General features: G+C 47.0%; 1 protein-coding gene across 4 annotated transcripts in view; it reads left to right on the top strand.

Annotated features, from left to right (window-relative positions):
• The first annotated feature begins 5,315 nt into the window (after positions 1-5,315).
• Positions 5,316-15,076, top strand: part of LOC119378957 (oxysterol-binding protein-related protein 6) — a 125,248-nt gene continuing 115,487 nt past the window's right edge. For all 4 annotated transcript variants that reach the window (XR_005181083.2, XM_037648070.2, XM_037648069.2 and 1 more), the window contains exon 1: positions 5,316-5,517. The gene's annotated coding sequence lies outside the window, so the exon portion shown is untranslated. The remainder of the gene's footprint in view (positions 5,518-15,076) is intronic.

Here is a 15,076-nt window from a genome sequence, read left to right as displayed (position 1 = left end):
TTAATAAAAGCTCATCACAAAACGGCAACAGATTGGGAGGGGGGGGGGGGGTATAACGTGATGTTTTGAGGCGAAGTAATTGAGGCAATCGAAGCGAAAGCTATCACAAATTTTTTAGTGACGCATGCGTGAGCTTGCCATTTTTAGCACTGTCAAATAAGGAATTGATCTTTTCTTGGCCTACTGGCACGTGTCGATTCAGCTGTTAAGGAGGATTGATCAACTTGTTGTTCGTGATGCGCGATATTTATGTCACGTGGTTGGCTGAGTATTAAAAATCCGAGTCATGGAATAAAAGTCAATTGGAAGTTAGCGTGCACAATGTTGTCTTTTACTCCTCGTCTCTCTCTCTCTTTCCCGCCGTGGTGACTCAGTGATTACGGCTGCTGACCCGAAGGACGCGCGTTCATTTCGACGGAGGAGAAATGCTAGAGGCCCGTGTACTCTGCGATTATCCGGAGCCCTCCACTCGGGCGTCTCCCATAGCCTGAGACGTTAAACCCCATAAACCAACCAACCAACCAATCTCTTTTTTTTTTCTTGCGGTTTTACTTTACTAATTCCGAGTTGCGTTAAAACGCCTAAATATCACCGCACAACCTTTGTCTGTGGATCTTCCTCGCTAAATAAAATGCGTTCCAGCCCATGACAGCTCAGTTAAAGTTTCTTCGCTAAAGAGGAAACAAAGGGGGGGGGGGCGAAAAATGGTTGTTATGAGCAGTGCAACGTTTCTAGTGAGGCGGTTCCCATAAAATCCCGCGTACACTGATCATCGCACACGATAGTTAAGGACAAACGCTTCATTGCTCATTCGCCTATAGCTATATAAGAGGCGTGAATAACGACACCGAACGCCGCCGTCATTGCACGTTCGATGCTTTCGTGCTGTACCGACATTATACAACATGTGCCCGCCCTGACCACACGCTCGATCGTCGAGGCTCAAATCGCGGCGCGAGAATCTGAGACCCGCGGAAGAAACAAAACTTTTTTCTTTTTTTTTTTGTACAGGAAATCTATTCAGAGGCAGCCGACGTCGACGTTCGGCGCTCGAAGGGGGGGGGGGGGGGGGCGTCGATTATTACTTTCTTTCTTTCTTTTTCTTCGTACGATCGATTTCAATCTGCGCACTTTTTATTCGGGTCATGGCTTCGTCCCGTAGTCGACCTTCAATCTAGCGCGATCATCGCGCGCGCGGTGATAAAAGCGCGTATAGTCTCGCGGTTCCTTATATCGCCCACATCGACGGCACGCAGGAAGGAAGTCGTCTGCTTTATTTTCTCTCTCTCTCTCTCTTTCTTCGCACCCTCTTCTTCATTCTGTGCGTTCGTAGCCGCCGATGCTAAAAAAGAATTGCCTTGGAGGTTTCCTCGTTCCGCGTCATGGTCAAAGCGCGGCTCGGACTTGATCTACACCTCGGAGGCGGGAGATCGAGCCACACCAGATATTACGACGAGGTCGTAACGTATTGCGAGCTCTCCCTCTCATTTTTTTTTTTTGTCGCTATTATACTACTCGCGCGGTTTATGGAGGCCCGAATGCATACGCAAACTGGCTGAACGCCGGATTCCCGCGTTGATCAAGCGCTGAGCCACTCAATCATCAAGTTTTTGCGGCCGCTTACAGATAGCTGTCCCAGGACGCGACGCAAGATAAGGAGAGAAAGAACCCTGCTTTCAACTCTCTGACGTGCGAAAGCGAAGCAAACTCAGGGCTTATGTAAGTGTTGTCACGTAAGCAATGTTTATATTCTTCTTTCTGGGTAACGTGATAAATAAGCTTATATCATTTTTTGTCTTAAATATTGAAATGCTTAGCAAATATTCGTGCTAAAATTGTTGAGTGTATACAGCTGTAAAGTGTAGGTATATATATTTGCAAAGAACAACCGTGCGCTTAGATTTAGGTGCTCGTTAAAGAACCCCGGTAACCGAATTTGATCCGAAGATCCCCCGCTACGGCGTGCCTCATAATCACATCGTGGTTATGGCACGTAAAACCCCAGCAATTATTATTATATTCTGCACGTGCCCTTCGTCCCCCTTCGGCATGCTTGCAAACTGCATCGGCACAGAAATGAAGCTCTCACGTATCGCTTTATCAACAATGAACACTCCGAGGTCACGCCGCGCCACGATCAACAGGTGCTGAAAAAAAAAAGGGCAGGTGGTTCTACAGCACAAACAGCAAACGCGAAAAAAGGATTATCATGCGCAGATATTGCGCGAATGCGACAGCTAATAAAGCGAGGTACGGGAACACGAAACATGCACAGAAGAACTGAGCGCACCATTCGTGCAGTACATGCGTGTTTCGTATGGCGCATTAACGCATTAATCGAGCAACGTGAGCCACCGACTATCTCCCTTCATGAAACTCATGAAAAAAGAAATAGAAAGAAAAGAATTAGGCAGAGTACTTCGCTGACCCTTGTCCCCCTGTCCAAATAATCCCATCAAACGGACCATCTCGTATCCCACGCGTATTAACGAAGATGCAGCACGAAAGAACGACTGACCAACGCTGATCGCTTCACAAGGTATACGGCAGCGGCGCATCGGAAACGATCGCATTAATGCGCCAGGCGAGCCGGGCCATATCGAGGAGCGTTAATCGCCTCGCGTGGTGCATGTAAACGCGCTGTCGCGGCGTATCGAGTCAGGGAGGTAAAAGCGAAAGAGCCAGCTGGCTCGTGTCTTCTATATTCATCGGCCAAACGCGTTCTCCCCAAAGGGGGCCTAATCTGTATCGAACGCCGTTGCACGAGAACCGTTGCGCCTCGTGTAAACAGCGTCGCGTATGCTATAGTATTACTACGATATGCGATGGGAAATGCGATGCACTACTGTTGCATTCATGCGCGGCTATAAGAAACCGTGCGAAAGCGTCCCTATAAACGTGAGAGTATCACGGTACACGGCTTAATATACAAGTAGAATGAATGCGGCGGCGACACCGATACATAAGGTTTGCCCTACTCCCCAATTAATGACCCTCAAACACACATGTTATTTTTCTTACCTCAGATATTTTGGGAAAATGTTTTTCTAGTCCTGTCACACTAATGACCTCTCTCTCTCTCTCTCTCTCTCTCTCTCTCTCCTCTATATATATATATATATATATATATATATATATATATATATATATATATATATATATATATATATATATATATATATATATATATATATATATATATATATATATATATATATATATATATATATATATATATATAATCCATTTACAGCGATAAAGCATTTATTAAAAGATGTTTGTATTTTTTATATAACACCACTTTTGGTAGCTACATAATCGAAGAAATGAAGATTCAGATTTTTTTTTCTACATTTCTTGGCGAAACCTTACTCTCCTCACGTAAGTGTGACATCGTGCATTTCAATTTTCTTTTCTTCTCGTTCTTGGGCCCAATTTGACGAAAGGAAAGTTCCCTAACCTTGCCAGGCAGAACCTTTCATTCATTCGGGATGCAGTGTAGTATTTTAATGAGAAACCATCAACATTAAATAGAAGCAGTTAACGTTAATCAGAAACGAGGGGTCTCGACAATGCCCAGGTGGAAACTTTATGCGTGGAGGGGAAAGGAGTCAGGTGCTCCAGTGCTCCAGCCCGTTTTTTGCGCCGATGAACTTTTGCCTTCTAAGCTTGTCCTCGGTGGTGTTTGCGTGAAATCAAGACGTAGCATTTGATTAGGCGTTTCAGAGCACGGCGAGGATGCTACCGAATAGACGGCTGTATTACGAGAATAGGCTGGTCGTATAACGCTAATCGTGCCTCTACTGTAGTCACTGAAGCCCACTCAGAGTGAAGTTTATTTGCTGTCTTACGCAACCATTGAGCACGACACCCTGAAAAGAGCGCATGAGACTTCGATCTTATCAGTTCAGAAAACTCTAACTAGATGTGCTATGCATGTAGCGAAATAATCACAACAAGTTCACAGCTGAAGACGACTCTCATTACTATCAATAATATGGACACTATGTCGGCGGTTACGTATGCATGCATCACTACTTTACGCGAGTTGAGCTTCCCGGCTATCTTACTATTCTTTTTTCTTCGTGTGAGCTGTCTTTTCCTGTTGCGGTGCTCGTACTTCAAGAGAAAAGTATTGGCCGACACAGGATCCCGTTCCTTGGCCGCAAAGAAACACTTGCAAAGAAGCACTTGCACTTGCCACGTTGCTGCCGCGTAAATGCGTTTTTCGTGTCAGCGTATGCATATATATTGTTATTGGTCAGAGGACAAGCGGGCTTTCGACTCGGTTTTCGATGTGCCCGTTACACTGCAGTAATGCCGACATCCATACTTCCTTTCTTAATCATAAAAATCAGAAGTTAATAATATATACTATTTCGCACTCGTTTAATTCCGTAATAAATTGTTGTTTTTTTCTGCTCGGATAAGGCATTTCACCATCTCACGATGGCAACTGGCAATCAGCCAAGCATCGGGCGTCAACCCGTTATGCCGCAGTCTAGGAGAAACTAACAATTTCACTCTTGGTCGAGATATATAGCTGGCCCAAATGCGAAAAGTTAAAAGCTCCTCCGAATCTCCGATATGTACGTAAAATTCCACAGGAGCAGTAATATGCCGATGGCGTCTAGATACTTGTACTTTCATCTAAATGGAGAAAAGGTGCAGGAGAAAGAATGAAAAGCACACATTGGTGCTATAAATGCTGTTCAAGGCCGCTTTCTAAGTGACATTCACGTGATATCCTTAACACTACTTTCCTCGGGCACCGACTGCGACCTCTACCTCCCGAGCATTTTTTTTTTCAGGGCTCCAATTGGCTTTTCCGCTAAATTACTTTGGGTTTCCAACCCATTTCTTTTATTTTATGGTTGCTCGTACATCTCGTATGCCTTAACAGTGGCATATGCTACCACCTTTTCTTTTTTGTTGTTTTTATCACAGAGAGACTAAACCTAGCCATAGACGTCCTTAGAAGCGAAATTTTATGAAAGCTGGCCAAGCAAGCCACCATTGCCGGTATTCGGGAGCGTATTCGGTCTTGCCCACGTAAGCCCGTTTAACCGAAGGAAGCACGCCAGCATCTCAGCTGAGTTTTTAATGTATAACTGTTCTGCAGTGGCGCCAGCCCTCGATGGCGGCATGTATGAGGACGTGTGTGCTGCAGCCAAGCGTGGCCGAGGCATCGTGGCGCTCGTGTGCACAGCTGTGTGCACCGGCAGTGGCCGTCCTTCTCCGAGGACATCAGCAGCGGCGCGCGGGAGAACGCGGAAAGGTGCGCGGAGCGAGCGCGCCGCCGGCGGGTGCCGCCGTGTGGCGACCGTGAGCCCCGAGGTTGCGGCCTTCCCCGCTGCCGCCAGCCCAAGTTTGAGCGTCGTCTCGAGCAGTTGGCGCGCGCGCACGGTCCCGGCGCGCCGTACTACGTCCACCGGTCCCCACTGACGGCAGCAGCGGTGCAACTTCGATTTCCGATTACGGCACACGTCGTGGGCTCACTTTTTGACGACGACGCAGGTGAGTGCGCGGCAGCGGCGGCGGCAACAATCAGACCGAGTGTTGTCTGGCTGCGGCGGCTGTCTGCTGTTTTTTTTTTTTTGTTGTTGTTGTTGGCGCTCCAAACTTCTAGATGAAAGGGGATTCGCCGCTTCCTTTCGATGTGTTTTGCGGCGTTGGCGGGAACTTGCTTCCCGAGATTAGGAGGCGCTGTTTTTACCCCAGAATATCGACGCGCCCCGCGAAGAAGTGGCTGGCGCGTTCGCGTCAGTGCGTCCTTCGAGTTTTTGTGTCTCACCTCTTTCCTTTTTCGTACCCCCGACGACAACTGCGCGCCTCTCTACGGTAGTGGCTCATTGAGCTGCGAATCACGGGTTGTCAGTGTGTGAGATATATTACAGAGGCGCTCGCCGCTTCGCCGGCCCTGTTCAGCAACAGTGGTGAGCGCCGTACGGCATACTCTTCGATTTTCTCTGACCAACCACACTTCTCCGCATTCTCCGAATCGCATTAAGGCGCTGACACGATTGTTTGAAGAATATCAAAAGATTTAAAAAAAACTGAAACAAATTTGCAAACCGTATATATGTTCTTCTCGTCGATTATATCAAAGTGTAACGCATATTTAACTCGAGAATCAGAACTGACGCCTTGCACGTGGGTTCGTCTATCGTGATTCCTAAACATGTTAGAGAGAATAGCTAATCGAGTGAATATTATTCCTTTTTTGTGATTTACTGCTTGCGACTGGGTGATCCGGCCTGCAGGTAGCGGATGCATGAGCTCGCTCACGAAACGCAGAAGAAAGGCGATGAATCGGAATGGCATCGTTCAGTTACTCCGCCCTAGAGTAAACTCACTTATACAAAGCAGTTTCGCGAAAGTTTTGTCGTCGGATGGGACTGTAAATATCGTATTGCACTCTTCTCTCTCTTAATGCTTGGGGTGAAAAAAAGATAGAAAAGAAACTAGGTGTGCAGCTTGTACTGCCAATATAGTCTGCGTCTGCTTCATCGCTTCTTAGCACTATCACCGATCTGTTTGTGATAATAAGTTCGTTGATCTAGCGACCATCTTGAATAAAACACCATTTCGCGGAATCGAGAAGTTGAAACTAACGCATACCATATGTATCGCATACCGGGCTCACGGTCATCGTGGGAATCTGCCAGTAAAGCGCATAGTGTGGCCGCCTCAGTAACATAGCGTCTCAGTTCGAGATAGCCTTGACAACCCGTTATCTTGAACTTTAAGATTTAGCACTTGTACATCGAATCCCGAACAGACACTGGCGAATCCAACAAATGACTTGCAAAAAGCTTCATAATAGTGAGAGTTCCTCATCTATTATCAGATTAGTTTTACATACATGCGCCCAAACATTCGAGCGCCATTCAGATTCCCTCAGCCTCCTGTTACTGTGGTGTCTATGTTTTTTTTTTGCTACCACAGATTGCGATACCTACATTTTTTTTTATTTGGAACGTGACCCTTGGGTGCCATGGAGTATAACCCAGTAAAACACTGTCACTTTGTGTGCGTACAGTTTTCTCTAACTTGCCTGTACGCCCGTATTCACCTACCACAAAAAAAAAAAAAAAAAGCCATTACTGGTTACTGGACAAAAGACGATCCCTCCACCCCGAGTTCTTTCTTTCTTTAGATGCCCTATATATTCGCAGTTCGCACTGAAACCGAGCGCATTTGTAGTCGCACTACGCCGCGCGGTTTTTGGGCGAAGCGCAGAGATGCGGCGGCAGGGTGCACTGGCAGTGCTCATCGCAGCGCTTGAATGCCGTCGTCAGAAAATCGCGTAGCAGCAGCAGCAGCAGCAGCAGCGCGCGCTTGGCCGAGATCCAAGCCAGGAGATATCTCTAAATATACGCCCCGCTACCACGAGACCCCCGGATGGGTTGGGATGATGCCCCGCGTTTACGACGCAGTTGCTTTGCCTGTTTTAATTCTTCCTGAACTTGGATAGAAAGCAGGAAATGAGGAAGATGACCGTGCATCGATCGAAACCAGTGCAGTGACTAGTAATATATATATATATATTATATATATATATATATTGGTCACATGGTAATTAGGATACCATGTTATACTAGAATAAAATGAAATATGTAAGCTTGAACAATATCAGTACTGAATTAATCTGTCGATACGACGGTCTGGGGCATTCGAACGTGAAGATCTGAAGCGAATAGACGGAAGATCGACGAATTGGTACTCATGGACAAGAAAGAAAATAAGAGAACATCCGTGTGTTTCTTGCGCAACCCTCAATGTCGCAGTATCAGTACAGTTTGGTGCTGACGTCTGAGCCTCAGCGGTGCATGGCTGTTGCGCCGCTGACGCTTAAACATTGCTCTGTGCATTCATTTGTTCCCGTGGCGGCACTTGCATCGCAAATGCCCGTTCAGCTTGACGCACCCGCGGATAAGAATGGTTCCCGTGCGTCACCGTTTACTGTAAAGTGCCAAAGGCGCCGTATCTGCACTGTGCGCGCAACTATCAAAACCGCCGAAGAAGCGGGTTCGCATCACTGCAGTATCTGTGTACGACGCAACTGAGATGCCCGCAGACGATGCCTTTCATCGCGAAATGCAGGAGACCAAGCGAGGCGCGCCTCAGTTCATATATTCTGTTCAGTTATCTATGTCTTCCCAGTGCCGCTTATTCCGTAATACGCGGTGTTTCATCGCGAACTGGAGTCGTTGGTGTCGTCACTCATGCGCTCATGTACTTGTGTAATTGGAAGTGGTCCGTTCTCGCTCTTTATTCGATTACACGGTAAGTACATTTCTCACTCACAAGTGCACGCCAAAAGTGCTCCCCGTTTGGCTGGCACCGCATGGAAGCTCAACACACCTTATCCAGTACGAAGGTAGAGCAATGGCCTTTAAGTTACCCTTCGTTTTATCCGAATGCCAAATCTAATTGTCTACTTAATTACTTGCAACGAAAACAAATAACAAAGAAGAAAGAGGAGAAAAGAGGGGACAAGCTCAGGCTTCAAGTTTAACAGTTGCTCGAAAAACTATTGTCCAGCGACTTGCTTGTATAGCTCTCGGAAGGTGACGGACATTTAGGTTTGATCGAACGCACGAAAGTGGGACAGGAGGCAGCAGGATAACTAATGATCGTGACTCGACTCATGGTCATTGTTTACTGCGTGACCGTCCGTCGCCCTGGTGCTCGGATTTCGTTTAGTCACATATAATTCAATCTATACTAAAAAGTGGTCGCGAAACGAATGATTTATCTTTTCGGAGCAGGAATGACGGTGTACTTGTGCGACATGTACAAATCACCTTGTCGTCTCTGCTGCTTATTTGCGGGGATGTCTTTTTCAGATTACGTATATATAGAGCTTCTCCGAAAGATCGCTTTTTTTAAGGGCGAATGGATTCCGCGTGACTGAGCGAACAACACTATAGTAGTCCGATGGCTTGTCAGAAAGAAATCTTCCTTAGAAATCTTCCTTAGTCCACTGAAGAAATTATGAGTCGCATCTCTGAGGTGTGTTCAAAAAGTGTAGAACTTTTTGGTCAGCAAAAATACGTTTATTGATTAGCAGGCTACGAAACCCTAATCCCCTTCAAAGTAGTTTCCACGGAAACGTACACGCTTCTCCAAGCACTCCCGGCATTGTTGGAATGGGGACCAGTCGCGCCGTCGCATTCCACATGGTGTCTTCTCTTGATTGAAATCGGGTTCCTTTCAGCAGCATTTTCAGTTTGGAAAACAGCCAGTAAGTCATACGGAGCAGTGTCGGGAGAGTCTGACGAACCACAGGAACGTTTTCCAGACAGAGTTTCTTCTCTGCTAAATTGCTGACAGTTTTGGTCCGAATTTCACGGACACTCTCTTCATGCTAGCCTTCTTCAAAATTGAGAGTATACCGATCCAATGCTTACCCGTATCTCGTTTGCAAGTTTTGGGACTGTGGGCCGAAGGTCCCCATGACCAATGTCCGCGCTTGCTCAATGACATTCTCATTTCGGCCTATTAAAGGTCGGCCTGAACGCGGCGTTCCACTGACGTTCGCCCATCTTTAAAACGGTTGTACAACTCCTTTATCCGAGAGGTGCTCATGGAATCGTTACCGAAAGCCTGTTAAATCTTGCGAATGGTTTATGCTTGGGTAGTGCCAAGCTTTTCGCAAACTCTTATGCAATATCGCTGCTCATGTTGTTCCGTCCATTTGCAACTCCCTGAAATCTGACCGTGCTCACTACACGTCCTCATTCATGGGCCGACTGACAGCAACTGACGCTCTCTGCGGACGTAAAAAGAAATCCCGCATGTGATTGAATGTCCCCTCCGTATCTCCGCCGAAGACAGCTGCCCGCACTTCATTTACGCGGGAAAAAAAAAGAAGTTTCGATACTTTATGAACGGAACCCGTATGTTGCAAATGACTAATTCGTCATACCGAGGCCGGTCGGCCAACCTGCTGAGCACAGCGGTGCGCAAGAGCCTTTCCACGCGATACTGTGGTCACTGTCATAAAATGCGACTGATGATTTACCCGTCACTGTAGTGTTCACAATTGGTGATGTTGGCCACCCTTATATAGATGGCGTCATGTGATATAATTTTGGCAGCGTTCTGTGTTGCGAACGCCGGATTTTTCGACTGATGAGACATATAGGGCCTTAATAACTGAGGTGTGGGAGAGAGGTGTCTATAACAAACTCCTGCTCCAATTCTGTCTTGTTACGTACACGTGTGGAAGCAAGCGCGACCTTTGAGAACTATATACGCTCGTATAAAAGGCTCTGAACGTTGTAGCAATTAAACAGCTCCACACGGACACTATTTGAATTGACCAAGCTGCAACTTTGTGGCACCTTTATTCTAAGTACGTTTAAGCGCATGCGTATACGCACCCTTCCGTGTGTACAAATTCCCTTCAAATCAGTGAATACGTGAATGGTGTATCGTGCGAGAACAACGCGAACGAAATGCTCCAAAATCGCCTCTGCTGCAAGTGATATAGTATAGTATACATTCACTTGCATGTGGTGCATGCAACGTCGACCCGGGATTCATCAATGTAAGCTATGCTGATTTGCGCGTTTATTTATGTTTATCTGTTACTCTAGGTCAGCAATATGCAATACGCGTACCGCTGCGAAACGATTGTCAAGTTAAAGAACTGTCCGCAGCTCCAATGCAACAAAAACGAACTCTATGCAACGACACGTGCACTTCCGAACTCAGTGTACGGAAGTAATTGTATGACGGGTCATTTAACCCACATTGGGTTTATAGAATAAAATAAACATTGCCAGTGCCCCGTGTTGGCCCGAAAAGCGCGAAACGACTCTTTCACCACCAGCAGCCTCTAATGGAACAGGCGAGCACCATCTATCATGAGCTCGAAGAAAGTGAGTCGTTCTTCGTTCACGAGCAGACACAATTCGGCGGATGCCCTTTGGTTTTAGTCATGATAAGTTCTTGGATGTGCAACAAACTTATTCAGTAGCAAGCGTTCAGTTGATCGTGAACATGTAAGTATTGCAGCTTACATTACAGCTTACAAAACGGATAACCATGGCTCCGAGGCGGGGTTCTTGTAACAAAGCGTCGTCGTATATGTGATTTAAGAAATTCACCGAGACAGTAGTAAGTCGAGCTTTTATTCCTCCTTCCCAGTCCCACGTGGCGTGCTTTGTTTTTCGTCTCAGTGCATGAAATGTGGTCACCCAAGCCTGCAGTGCGCGGCGCTCGCATTCGGAACATATTATACGTCCTCACAACGGAGAGAATTTGCTTAACGCTTTGCCTGGTTTCCTTCTGGTAGAAAAACAGGGCGCTGAAAGCTTTGCCCTGTCCCGTATTCTGTTCTTTTTTTTTTTCGTCGTATATCACGACTCTCTGCGGAACAATGCGGAATTGAGTCGCATGGGAAAATATGCCTCTCTATTCGCCGCTTAATTCAAATATATACGGCGACGTCGACTCTCGGTGTGTTTTCGCTAGCTGGTTTCGTGCGGTTATTTTATCCTCGGTGAATGTGCGCCGCTACGGTAAAGCGGCATTGCGGATGTCTCGTATCTGTAGAAGCGCCTCGTAATGCGCATTACTGTTAGCCGGTCCCAGAAACCCGAAATAGCGCATTCGTGCAACGCGAAGCCGGGCTGCGCACGGCCAACTTCGCGCGGAAAGGCCTGTACTACTATGTAGCTAAGCGTGTTGTTTTAGATCTGTCGCCAACTGTATGTAATCAGCAGGCCCTAGTTTTTAAAACTCCATAGCGAATACTATCCCAAATTGTAATGGCCTGCAAGGACGCTGGCAGGAATCTTCCGTGTAGATATTGCGAATCTTGGAAAACAATTGGCATGAAAGAAGCTGATTCGCCCTTAAAATCGTAATTATCCTTTTGGTGAGAAGTCGGTTCGTCTTTCTGTTCATCATTGCCATGCGAACGAAGCGAAAGGCTTTTCTCATGCAGCTCTTGCACGGAAACAAGAGTACGTGCACGGCGTGTTCTTATAGAATGTCTCCGTGAGCGATGCGCTCGTTAGGACAGCAGCCGGGATCAACGATGGCGGTCGTTGTTTCTGCTCTTAGTCACGTGCAATCTCGATCCGAACAGCATTTTCATCACGCGAAGAATTTGGTTAAAAACTTTTTTTGCTTTGATATAGCACCACTGCGACTTTCTGAGAGAAAGAAAAAAGAATGGCGCCTTTGCAAATTACGTCTGCCACGTGGCCGTCTTCCAGGCCCCAGCGCACAAAAACTAAAAGAAAGTTCATCTAGGCCAAGTTGCTGGCTGCAGTAAAAAAAAAATGGCGTTGTGTAGTGGTGGTAAATTTGAAATGAGAGCTCCCTTCTTTAAACGATGATTACAGCGTAGTAGTTGATAGCACACTGGGTATCCAGGCATTGGCCAGGTGACGTCGCGGCTGTTGCAGCTTCCTACAAGCATGCATACGCCAGCCACTTCGACTGACGGAATTGAGATGGCACCTTGGAGTTGCAACTTGCGTGCGCCCATTTCATAGCTTGCTTAATCTGGATAAGCGAAGCCATTCTCCATCAAACGGCAGCGGTATAATGCCAAGGTTCTGCGCTTTCCCAGCACTGAAGACTGCTGCGGCCCCATGTCGATGGGGGTGAAACGCAAACGAAAAAGAGAGAGAAAGAAGGGGGTACTTAAATTTAATTAATAATACTTGCTGAGGTTTTACGTGCCAAACCACGATACGATTATGTGGCACGCCGTAGCGGAGGAGTCCGGAAATTTCGACCTCCTGGGGTTTTCTAGCGTGCCCCTAAACTTAAGAGTACACGGGCCTCTGGCATTTCACCGCCGCGGACGGGATCGAAACCGCGACTTGCGGGTCAGCAGCCGAGCACCGTAACCACTTTACCACCGCAGCCTGCGCGTATTTAGATTTAGGTCAACATCCAAGAACCCTAACTGACCAAGATTAATCCAGAGCCCCGTACACTAAGGCGTGTCTCCTAATCATCCAGTGTTGGCGCGTCAAACAGCAGAATTTATTAAATTTTTAAGCGGTTCAATTCGTTGCCGTCGGCCTATTTTACGTCCACTGTAGGATCAAGGCTTCTCCCATCGATCTTATTACCCGGCTTATTACCCGATCTTATTACCTGCATCGTTTCAGTGCCTTCGCGGAACGTGGAAAATTTTTGCCTCGAGATGAAAGACGGCTGAAGGGCATCTTGAATGAGTAACGTCTTTCATTCAGGATATGCTTCTTCCGCTCGCTATATAGGCTGCGTGGTCGTTGCTATCAGCACGGAAAGTTTGAACGAACGAAGCGTGTATGCAGTTTTATAGCGCCACATTTTTACTACAGCAGCAGTTCGTTACCCAGAAACGGCGTTTGCTGCGCCCTTCCGTCCCGCGCTTTCCGATACGCCGTCACATGATTCCATCCTCAGTCGACCACCTCCTCTTCTTTCTGAGCTTCACCCTCACTGGGGAAGGAAAACGTTGCCTGGGGGACAATAGCCGTGTCTTTGCATGACACAACAGAGCGAGCGTATGCGGATGTATATTGAAGACAACCAATAAACACCGTACAGAATGAAGATGACTTCGAGCACATCGCAAGAAAGTTGTTATTGAGACAGCGTGTTGCCGCTCGCAGCGAACGAGTTAACAGTTGCAGGAATTGCCCAAGTCTCCAGATTTTTCTACTCTGTGCCGCGTGAAATATATATTACGTCTTACTCGATTAAGTATTCAGTGCTGATTATTTACAAAACGTTTAATTATTCAGTTTACGCCCATTACAGGCTTCCAGCGCGCATTTGAAAACAAATCCCATAAAATTGATTGAACGCTGATGTAGTGGTCGTGCGTACCACGGCAGCGCTACTCTGAAACGTTACCAACGAAACTGATCTCTTTGATATATTTCGAAGCCAACCTCCGCGGCAGTAGTAGTTACGGAGCTCAGCTGCTGGTCCGAACCTTGCGCGTCCTGGCCGCGGCGGTCGCATTTTCGATGGAGGCGAAAATGCTAGAGGCCCTTGTAATTATATGTATCGAGATTGAAGTGCATGTTAAAGAACACCAGGTGGTCTAAATTTCCGGAGCCCTCTACTACGGCGTGCCTCATAACAATATCGTTGTTTTGGCGCGTAAAAGTCAAACGGGCCTTTATGCCTTTACTTAAGACGACTCGAAGGCGAAAGCCATCCTTTTCTTCTCAGTGTTGAATTAATTCGGCGTGGTTTTGCACTGCCTCCGAGATCGGCCCACCTTTGACCAATCGATGATGTCATGCGATGGCGTCATCATGTCACGTCAGGTTACGTGACGTCATATTGACATCACGAATTTTGGTGGCCTGTGACATTATGACGTCACAGGGTGAAGTCGCCACATGATGAAATTTTGCATCATTAGCGTTGACGCCGACGGCCACTTTTCGCGCTTGATGAAGCATGTAGGCTTTCGCCTTAAAACCCCCCAAAATAAAAAAAAACCCCACAGGGGACTTATGCATTTGCCTAAGACGACTGGGAGGCGAAATCCACCTTCTCCTTCATATTTTTCTTCCCAGTCGATGTATTGGTCTCCCCTCGCCCCTTCCAAAACATTTCTGCACCTAACGTGGCTTTCACTCCCTCCATCATCGGAGGCATTGCAAGCTTGCTGCACCTCACCTGGTTTTGCAATGCCTCCGTGATTGGTGCGCCGATCACGGAGGTGGTGCAAAGCGACGATGTCACGTTATGACGTCATCATGTGACGTCACGATGACGTCACAAATTTTGGCGATCTGTGGCGTAATAATGACGTCATTTTGTGACGTCATCACATGATGATTTTTGCGTGACTCGTGTTGACGCCGCTGACGCCGACGGTCAATTTTCGTATTTGTTGAGGCACCCAAGGCTTTCGCCTTAATAATTAATATATTGTGAGGGGGGGGGGGGGTTGCTGCCATTAAGGCATAGTAAGTAGGAAACTAACTGGGTCAGCGAATTGGCTACTCTGGCTCACCAGTGTAGCATGCCACACGTGTGAGAGCACGGCGACCATCCGAAGAAGACGACGTCGAGAAGGGCGCACGAGCGAACC

Source organism: Rhipicephalus sanguineus, chromosome 1 (assembly GCF_013339695.2).
Source record: "Rhipicephalus sanguineus isolate Rsan-2018 chromosome 1, BIME_Rsan_1.4, whole genome shotgun sequence".
In the NCBI taxonomy this organism is placed as follows: Eukaryota; Metazoa; Arthropoda; class Arachnida; order Ixodida; family Ixodidae; genus Rhipicephalus; species Rhipicephalus sanguineus.
Note: the sequence above shows the minus strand (reverse complement) of the source record. Positions and strands in the feature narration are given on the sequence as shown.